Raw genomic sequence first — 11,358 nt, forward strand, 5'->3', positions numbered from 1 at the left:
CCTAATACAGCCGTTGCTGTTACTGAAGGTGCACCACAGATGGTTGAAAAATCAAGAAATGAATGGACCAGTGAAGATAAGAAGAAGGCCAACCTTGATAATGTGGCGAAGGATATATTGTATAAAACTCTCGACAAGAACACTTTTAGCAAGATCAAAATGTGTTCTACTGCAAAGGATATTTGGGAGAAGCTCATCCAGATATGTGAAGGAAATGAGCAAACGAAAGAAAACAAACTGTCTGTAGCAATGCATAAGTTCGAAAATCTAAAAATGAGAGCTGTTGAAACTCTAAACGAGTTTGATGAAAGATTCAGCAGGCTGGTAAATGAGCTAACAGCTCTGGGTAAAGAGTATAACAACAGAGAAATAGCCCTCATGGTGATGAGAGCCTTACCCAGAGAATGGGATGTTAAAACAATGGCTATGAGAGTTTCCAAAGACTTGAACAAGTTGGAACTGCACGACTTATTTGCAGATCTGAAAGCCTACGAGTTTGAATTGGAAGTAAGGAGTGGAGAAGAGCCTTCAAACCTACCCACCAAGGCTCTTGCTGCTACTGCTACTGCCACTACCTCTTCTACTGCTGCTGCAGTTGTACCTCAGGCATTACCTACTGTGATCATTGACAATACATTGGAGAAGACTGCTGAACAAATCAGTAGTGATGCTATGTCCTTATTTGTAAAGAAATTCTCCATGTTCATGAAGAAGAACCATCGAACTTATCAGGGTCACAATCGAAACTTCAAGAATATCAGGGTCCCAATCGCAACTTCAAGAAAGATTCACCATCTGGTGATATGGGATGCTTTAACTGTGGAAAGATAGGTCACTTCATTGCTGATTGTCCTAAACCAAAGAAGGATGACCAAAAGAGAAAGGATCACAAGAGAAATGACAAAAAGACCAGAAAAGATCGAAAAGCAATGATTGCCGAAGAAAGCAAATCCAAATGGGCGGACTCTAGTTCTGAGTCATCTGACTCAGAAAGTCATTCCAGTGATAGTGATGTAGAAGAATTCAAATGTCTCACGGCAGACAATGACTCAACCTCGACATTTGAAGCGGTATTTGATTTTGACTCAAATGAATTTACACGAAATGATTTGATTGATGCACTACATGACATGGTAAAAGAGTATTCCAGACTTTCTCAATCATTTGAAGAAGTTAAGATCGAAAATCAGAACTTAAAGAATCAGAACAGTAAGTTAACTTGCTTGCAAGTAGACGGCTGTAATGATTTACAAGTTAAGATGAGTAAATTAATAACTGAGAATGAAAGAGCCAAAGCAGATTACCAGAAGTTGCTTTCTGAAAACCAGAAGTTGTCGCTACTGATAAATGCTTGGAACAAGTCTTCTGTTTCATTGGAAAAGATGCAAGAATTACAAAAACAGTTAGGAGATAGGAGTGGTCTCGGTTTTTGTAATAATGAAGGCACTTCTGAAACTAATACTAAGCCAACACTGGATATGTGCAAAGGGAAATGCATTCACTTTGTGAAATCCAGTGTGGTACAGGAACCAGAGGTATCTACTGCTTCAGTTGAAAGGAATGTAAATCAGATGAACAGAAGAATGCACTATGGTTTGGTTTACGTTAAACCTAAGGAAAAAGTTGACCAGAGTTCTAGATTCAGAAAAGAATTCAACTCTGGAAGACAACATCCTATGAAGGTTAAAAACCACCAGTACTACAACTCTAAACCTGTTCAGAAGAGATACAGGCTGGAAAACAGAAAGAGAAGGGAGGAACAACATTTTAATATGCATACTGTTAGAAATAACAGACCTTCTGTTGCACACACATCTTTGGATACCCGAAGTACAAGGTCACCAAGAATTGTACAAATGTGGGTCCTCAAAGGACTGATAAGGCTTGGACCCAAATAGATTTGGGTATCAGATACTAAAATTTGTGTTTGCAGGAACAGAAGAAGAAAGCGGAAATCAGTAACTCTACATGGTATCTGGACAGTGGATGTTCCAGACACATGACTGGACAGAAAAACCTACTTTCCGAGATAGTAAGTTGTACTGAACTAAAGATAACTTTTGGAGACAACTCAAAAGGTAAAACCATGGGTAAGGGTAAGATTATCCATGGTAACATAACTATCAATGATGTGTTATTAGTTGACAATCTTTGTTACAATCTAATCAGCATTAGTCAACTATGTGATAATGGTTATTCTGTAGCTTTTCAGAAGCATTCATGTATAGTTAGAGATTCTGCTGAAACTACTGTGTTAACCGGAAAAAGAGAAGGCAATACTTACAGAGTCTCTTGGAACTCAAATCATGTCAATACTCCTACATGCTTAGTTGATTCTCTTAGCAATAAACACTGGCTATGGCACAAGAAATTGAATCATCTGAATTTCAAGTCAATCAATTATCTCAAGAAGCAGAATATAGTTGATGGATTACCTGATATTAATTTTGTTAAAAATCATGTTTGTTCTGCTTGTCAGCTTGGGAAACAGATAAGATCCAGTTTCAAGAACAAAGATAGTAAATCAACTTCAAGATGTCTGGAACTACTGCATATGGATTTTTTTGGTCCAATCCCCATCTTGAGCTTAGGGGGAATGAAATATACTCTTGTTGTTATTGATGATTTTTCTATATTCACTTGGGTAATATTTCTCGCAGGAAAAGATCAAACCAGTAGCCTCGTGATCAAGCTTCTGAAAAGGATTCAAAATGAAAAATCTACTACAATCATTAAAATCAGAAGTGATCGGGGTACTGAGTTCACTAATAAGTATCTTGAGTTATATTTGAATGAACAAGGGATTCATCATGAACAAGGGAACACCTCAACAAAACGGAGTAGCTGAGAGGAGAAATAGAACTCTAAAAGAAGCAGCTAGAACAATGCTAGCAGATGCAGACATCTCTCAGCGCTTCTGGGCTGAAGCTATCAATACTGCTTGTTACACGCAAAACAGGTATATGGTCAACAAAAGGCACAATCAGACCCCTTATGAAATATGGAAAGGGAAGAAGCCTAACGTATCTTATTTTCATGTGTTTGGTTGCAAATGATTTGTGCTAAATAATGGCAAAAATCATTTAACTGCATTTGACTCAAAATCAGATGCTGGACTATTTCTTGGTTACTCTGCTGTAAGCAAAGCCTTTAGAATCTTCAACAATAGAACTCTTAATGTTGAAGAATCGATTCATGTTGTCTTCGATGAAGACAGCAGTGCTCCTGAAATATCTAACATATCTGATTTAAGTAACAGGCTAGACAGGATTCACTTGGAATTTGACAGTGAAGATGATGTAGGAGCAAATACCAAGGATCTTCAAAATCCAGAACCAGACATTCCATTAGTGGAACCAGAAGTACAGACTTTGGATCTACCAATACCAGCAGAAGACACTCAGGAACCCATTACTGGTTCCGTCGAGAGAAATATCAACATATCAAATCAGAAAGATATCCTTTTAAATCCTTTTATCTGGAGAAAATCTCATCCTCCATCATTAGTTATTGGTAATCCAGCAACGCCTTTGAGAACCAGAAGGCAAATGCTTAATGAATACATGCATGCTGCTTTTATATCTCAGGATGAACCAAAGAAAATTGAAGAAGCTCTTCTGGATCCTAGTTGGATTAAAGCCATGCAAGAAGAGCTGAATCAATTCAAACGAAATGAAGTTTGGTTTCTAGTACCTAGACCATCTCACCAACCTGTCATTGGAACTCGGTGGTTATTTAGAAATAAACCCAATGAAGAAGGCACAGTGGTGAGAAATAAAGCAAGATTGGTAGCTCAAGGTTTCAGACAAGAAGAAGGAATAGACTTTGATGAGACCTACGCACCAGTAGCAAGGCTCGAAGCAATTAGAATATTCTTAGCCTTTGCTGCTTTCAAAAATTTCGAAGTATATCAAATGGATGTGAAAAGTGCTTTTCTAAATGGTCTCTTACAAGAAGAAGTCTACGTCGAACATCCTCCAGGTTTTATCGATCATTTCTCACCTCATCACGTGTTTAAATTACACAAAGCATTATATGGTCTAAAACTGGCACCTAGAGCATGGTATGACACTCTATCACAGTTTCTTATTGATCATGATTTTACCATTGGAGTAGTAGATAAAACTTTTTTTACATTAGTCAAGAATAAGCATATTCTTTTAGTACAGATCTATGTTGATGATATCATTTTTGGGTCAACTAACCCCAAATTATGTGCAAAGTTTGGAAAATTTATGCAGGATAAATTCGAAATGAGTATGATGGGAGAATTAGCATTCTTCTTAGGATTACAGATTAAGCAACTGGAAACTGGAATCTTTATAAATCAAGCCAAGTACACCAAGGAGCTTCTGAAAAAGTTCGGAATGGAAGCATGCTCTGCTACTTCTACTCCAATGAGCTCATCTATTAAACTTGATAAAGATGAAAGTGGTATTCCAGTAGAGGTAACTCAGTATCGTGGTCTTCTTGGTTCTTCATTATATCTAACTGCCAGTAGACCAGATATCATGTTTGCTGTTTGTATTTGTGCTAGATTTCAATCTAACCCCAAACAATCTCATTATATTGTTGCTAAACGTATTTTTGAAGTACTTGAAAGGAACTCAAAATGTCGGCTTATGGTATCCCAATGATTCATCGTTAAATCTTATTGGATATTCAGATGCTGATTATGCAGGTTGCAAACTAGACCGAAAAAGCACAAGTGGTTTTTGTCAATTTCTTGGTGATAGGCTGATATCCTGGTTTAGCAAGAAGCAGAGTTCCATAGCCACATCTACTGCAGAAGAAGAATATCTGGCTGCTGGAATCTGCTGCTCTCAGATATTGTGGATCCAGCAACAGTTAAGAGACTATGGTATTCAAGCCTCCGAATCACCTATATTCTGTGATAATACCAGTGCAATTTCAATCACACAAAATCCAGTACTTCATTCCAGAACGAAGCACATTGACATCAGACATCACTTCATTAGAGATCATGTGCAGAAGAAGAACATTCGTCTGGAATACGTTTCTACTGATCAACAAACAGCAGATATCTTCACAAAACCCTTACCAGAAAATAAGTTTTCTTTCTTTCGTAACTCTCTTGGTCTGATAGATTTAACTTGATTATTTTCTGTTATCGTGGTTAATCTTTATTCTTACTCGATTATTTATCATATTGAACTAACAGTAAGTTATTTGCAGAATAGCAGAAGAGAAAGTCAAATACGTAAACTGGAACTTTATTAGAAACCATTTCAGTACATTACACTATGCAAAAGTAAAAACAGTAGATCTACAAATGCTATTTAACCAGAAGCGTTACATTTAGCTTTTGTCTTCAGTAATATGAGCTCTCTACAATTTGCTTGCAAAGTACTTCAACAGGAACAAGAGACTCCAGCAAGCTCAAGGCCCAGAAAGAATCTAGCAAGCTTGGGTCTTGTCAGCACTAATGTATTTTTAGATGCCGTACAGGGCATCATAGACGATTTCAGCATCATCAATCCACCAGCACTCTCTTATTGCATTAGCATGCTTCTGGAAGGAATCGATGCTACATTTCAAACTCAATCGAAGCAACATATTTGCTTGAATGTGGAAACTACAACTCCAGGAGTGTGTTTCAAGGATCATTACATAAAGAATGATATTCCCAAACTTCTATCTCAACTTTTTTTCTTTGACTCCTGGATCAAACTCTAACTTACTTTTAACTTGAGTTTTCATTTTAGATTGTGTATGTGTTATCTCGTTCTAGTTGTGAGGTATTTATAGAAGAAACAAAGACCCTTGCGACTGTTCATTTTGACGGTTCAGATTGAAAGATTGCCAAGAGTCACTTGTCGCAATTATGACCACTTATTAGTTGCATTACCGAGGGGGAACAGTATCTTAGTCAGACTAAGAGTTTGACACCTTTTCAGAAAACAGATAGAATGTTTGTCTTTTCGATAAAACTACAAGTCTGTTGGTTTTTGTCAAAGTGCTCAAATATTTCAGCACCCTGAAACTTCCAGCAGACGTTATCATAAAACGACAAATCCTCTTCTGATTTCTTTAGTAACCGTCTGTGTCACGAACCGTACTTCTCATACTTAAAATTTGCGGAAAAATTAAAAATTTTCTTAAATAAAACATCCATACGGTCGTCACTCAACATTCATAAAATAAATCTCACAATCATCCGTCACCAATAAAATTTTGCTAAAAGGAAACACTGTTCCAAAAGTTTTGAAATGAAACATAACATCAGAGTATTTTAAACTTGCATAAAAAGAATCGTAAAATAACATGGGCGGTCCTCGGGTTTAGCCTGCCGTTCAGTCCAAGCCTGTCCCTTGGCCACCACCTCCTGCCTCCTCATCAACATACTCACCTGCATCGATCAAGTCTAGTGAGTCTAAAGACTCAACACGTATAAACTGGAATAACGAGTACTACGTAATAAAATCACATGCAACTTTAAAATAGGACATACATAACTCGCAACTTGAACATACGTACATACAAAACTAGACGTGCCATCAACATAACTTTCATAAACATACTGCATGCGTAAACATACATAACTTCATCATTTTGCGTAGAGGCATGTTTCAAAGCAAGTGACCCATAACATAATAAACGCCTGATCAGACACACCACAGTACTGGGCTGACAGGGACGTATCCACTGCCACATACATAAGATCCCCGTTCATAATTTAACGGGCTGATTGGTCCCCGTTCATAATTTAACGCTTTCCAACCATGATCTAACCCGTTCATAATTTAACGGGCGGATTGGTCCCCGTTCATAATTTAACGCTTTCCAATCCTAACATAAGTTGGTCACAAGACATTTAGCATACCTCAAAAACTTGACATATTTTCTTTGCACGTCAACATACTTACTTGGCGTTGAGGGATTCGTTGGACTTCGATCGGGGCTGTTGCTGCACCAACTAACATGAATTTGCATAACTTAAACGTAGGAATCATACTTACTCTCAAGTCCAATCAATACTTAGGACGTTCTAACATTTCCCATGACACGACCTTGAAAATCCTTGCACTAAACCACGACGTGAAATCCCAAAATATACTTACAATTCTTTCCCAAACAGTGAGTACACGGACCCCTACCCCGGGTCCGTGTACAGGTCCGTCTAGGTGCGGTGCAGTGACACTCGGAAAGAAGAAGGGACACGGACCCCGTGCCTACCTCCGTGTAGGGGTCCGTGTAGACTCGGGTGAAAGACTCCATGAAAAAGGGTGGACACGGACCCCGTGCCAGGGTCCGTGCAGACTCTGGAAAAAGGGCACTCCGGAAGAACAAAGGCACGGACCCCGTGCCAGGGTCCGTGTAAGGGTCCGTGCAGGCTCTGTGATCGCGAACTTACGAAAATTCTTGTACATGCTTTGCTTAACTTTCTAGACCCGGTTGCACTGTGGGGGCCCGTGCTCCTGATTAATATTTAATGACCAAACAACCAGGATTTATTAATGTAAACAGCGAAAGCGATTAAAATTTTCTCATTTTGGGCCTACAGAAATTTCGGCATGACCTATTCGTAAATAGGACATCCCAAAAATATCAAAATATCACAACAACATTTATATACTCGAAATAAAGTCATAACATCAATTCACAAACCTATAGCCGCACTGGCCAGGACTAAACACATGCAGAGCCGGCAAGGCTCGATCACACAACTATCAATTCAAAACATCGTAAAAATAACAGTACAGCTACACGGGGCATCTCCCCGGTAAATGTATGACTCCATAATATAGTATATATATATCTGGGAACTCTCAACCACGACTCGACGACTGGGCACCACTACCTGACGCTCCACCAGACGCGTCAAATCCTCCTGAATAACCTGCTATGACATCAAAAACAACCACAGCATAAAAAGAAACGAGGGGTCGGGCCCCAGTACGACGAACCAGTAATATTACGACAAATATAACTGACATGAAATAAAATCAAGTACAATGTGATGCAATGCAATGTAATGCAATGCGTGAAAGGCAACAACAAAATAATGGATACCAAAGCGGAGTCCAAATGAAACGCATCAGCAACAGTAACAGTGGCCACCCGTGCCAGGACTGCAGCAACGTAATAACATGCCGCCGCTCATCCATGCACGTAGCATCGAGGGTACGGGTGCGACCCGCTCAGTCCTCATGCAAGTCATCAGGAGTGCTAATCCTACCCACCCACTCCATCGATGACGCTACAACTCGATAGATCAGTAACAATAGCAATCAACGGAGTCAAGGCTCGAAATGCTATGCACTAATGAGATCAACTCAAATAAATGCGTGAATGCAATCACGTTATTCACAAAAGCACATAAAGCACGCCACAACTCATACATAATACTTAACGTCATTTCACATCACTATAGACGTCATAATAAAACAGTTCATGCGTACCTCAACTGAACCCTTAATTTACCACTGAATTTCTTAAGGATTTCTGAATAATCCAATCCTGTGGCAAATAATACATTTCATATCAACTTCAATTTATTATTCCAATATTCACTAATTTAGCCTAAAATTCCGAAAATCCATAATTTAGGCTTTCATATTTCCAAATTCATATACGACTATTCTACAGTATCGAAACACCTAATTATTGAACACTAAAATTCGAAAACCCAATTTTAAATTTCTGAATTTTCGAAATTAATCCCAAATAAATTCCGAAAATCTGATAGATACCTCAAATCGGCTCAATTCTCGTACCTACAATCAATAATATAACAATTATCAATATTGGTACCAAATTTAACCCAACAAAAATACAATCACCTTGCTGGAATCATGATTTGTACCTCAATATATATACCAAAACGAAGCTTATGACATAGGGAACAAAAGCCCTCAGTCAATTTCCGAATTCCGGCGAAAAACAGGCGGCGGGTTTCCGACGGGTCTACGAGAGTCGCGATAAAACCTTGCAAAATGGGTATCACTGGATAGCTCTCGTCGAGAAGGTTCCAAAACTATGCTTACTTTAATTTTTTGATAAGCGGAGCGACCACAATCAAGGAATGAAATTTCGAAAGGGAAGAAAAAGAAAACGAAGCTCGGCCGATGCAGCTTACGGGAGAGAGAAAGTGATAATTATCATTTCATTTCTTTTTTTTTTTAATTAAAACTTACTCAAATTGGGCCGGGCTTAGGAATGTGTTTGGGCCAAATATATTGGGCTCTCACATGCACGAACTATGAACCGACACCCCGAGACCCATCCTAGCATACCATAACATAAAACCAATTTCGTACAACATCTCAAGCAACGACGTTCATCTTACGACGCATACAATTTCAAAAACGTGACAATCGACACTAATTTCTTTCCTACGACTTCTAATGCATTCGAGTGCCTATCGACACTAAACGACGTACCACATATCGACCCAACAACATAATAATCATACCTAGGTGCAACAACGATCGTCCGTCAATCTCCAACGAAGCCTGCAACAAATAAACTTCGAGAACACAATTATCGTAAAAGTCGCAGTTTGAGCAGTCCCACGAAAAACGCCATAACTCACTCAATTTTCATCCAAAAATCTCGAATTTTATATCAAAACGAAGGTATCGAACAGTTCTACAATTTTGTAGTTGAAAGTTTTCTCAAATTCTCGACGGAAAAATCGCAGATTCGAGAAGAACAGCAAGTTACGAGATTTCAGATCTAAAAAGTATTTCAAACGCATTCAAATCAATTTCCGCTCAAACGACGAACGTCATACATAAATTTTCACGCATAAAAATACACGACGCATACTATGACAAGATCGATGCAGAAAGAACAGAATATACGTGCCTTTTGATTTTTAAAAATACCGTACGACGACACCGAAGCGGAGATGGAAGTGAGGTTGATCCGGGACGAACGTGGCGCTAAAATCTTCGAAGGAAACACACGAAAAGTTGCTGGAAATCGAAGAGGGAAGGGGGCGGCTGCTTGAAGGAGTAAGAACCCTAGGTTTTCTCTCCTCAAAATAATAAAAACTGAAACTTAAGGTGAGTGTGTGTGTTTAGTGTGTGTAAAAACGTGTAAGTGTGTGTGAGTGTGTGTAAAGTGTGTGTGTGTGTTTTAATTAGGAGAAACTCTTAACTAAATAAACTATTTAAAATACTAATAAAAAGTTAACACACACTAGTTAAATCAAACTCTACAATTAAAATATCTACACACTAATTTTAAGGGTCTTAAACTCTTAATTCACTCAATAAATTATTAAAGCTTTAAAAATACTAACAACTTAATAAATTATTTAAAACGCCCCATTCTCAACTTAAAATAAAATACCACATTTTAAATTGCAACAAATCGTCACCGGGTCTTTTCCTCAATCCCGCCTCGAATGATCGCCTGAAACATGAAACTCGAAAGACATTTTAACGTGCATCACATAAACATAAATAATTTAAAATAATGCATTTAAATAAATCATGCATCGCTAAAACTCATTTAATATTAATTTAAATGATTTAATAATTAAATGAATGCATGGGTTATACGTGTATTAAATTTGGGCACTACAGTTCCTCCCCCACTTATAAAAATTTCGTCCTCGAAATTAAGTCTTACCGAACAATTCAGGGTAGCGAAGTCTCATGTCGGCCTCTGACTCCCAAGTGGCTTCTTCCACCGATTGATTCAGCCATTGAACTTTGACCAACTTGGTCGTCTTGTTCCGAAGCCTGCGCTCCTGTCTGTCTAGGATTTGGACTGGTTTTTCCTCGTAAGACAGGTCTGGAGCCAACTGCATTGGTTCATAACTCAGAATGTGCGAAGGGTTGGCTAGGTACTTCCTTAGCATCGAAACGTGGAACACATTGTGTACCCCGGCCAGATTCGGCGGAAGGGCAACACGATAGGCTAGTGTCCCAACTCTGTCCAAAATCTCAAACGGTCCAATAAACCTCGGACTCAACTTGCCTCTCTTTCCAAATCTCATAAAACCCTTCATAGGTGCTATCTTAACGAATACGTGATCACCAACAAAAAATTCTAGATCTCTCCTCCTCTTATCAGCATAGCTCTTCTGACGGCTTTGGGCGGTCTTCATTCTGTCACGAATTTTGACCACCACGTCGGCTGTCTGCTGAACTATCTCTGGACCAAGTTCTGCTCTCTCACCAACTTCATCCCAATGAACTGGTGATCTGCACTTCCTCCCATACAGTGCCTCATAGGGGGCCATACCAATAGATGCTTGGAAGCTGTTGTTGTATGTGAACTCCACTAGAGGTAGTCTAGACTCCCAAGCTCCTTGAAAATCAATCATGCAGGCTCTTAGCAAATCCTCTAAAATCTGAATCACTCGCTCAGACTGACCATCTG

The sequence above is a fragment of the Primulina eburnea genome, chromosome 17 (assembly GCF_022965805.1).
Source record: "Primulina eburnea isolate SZY01 chromosome 17, ASM2296580v1, whole genome shotgun sequence".
Taxonomy (NCBI): Eukaryota; Viridiplantae; Streptophyta; class Magnoliopsida; order Lamiales; family Gesneriaceae; genus Primulina; species Primulina eburnea.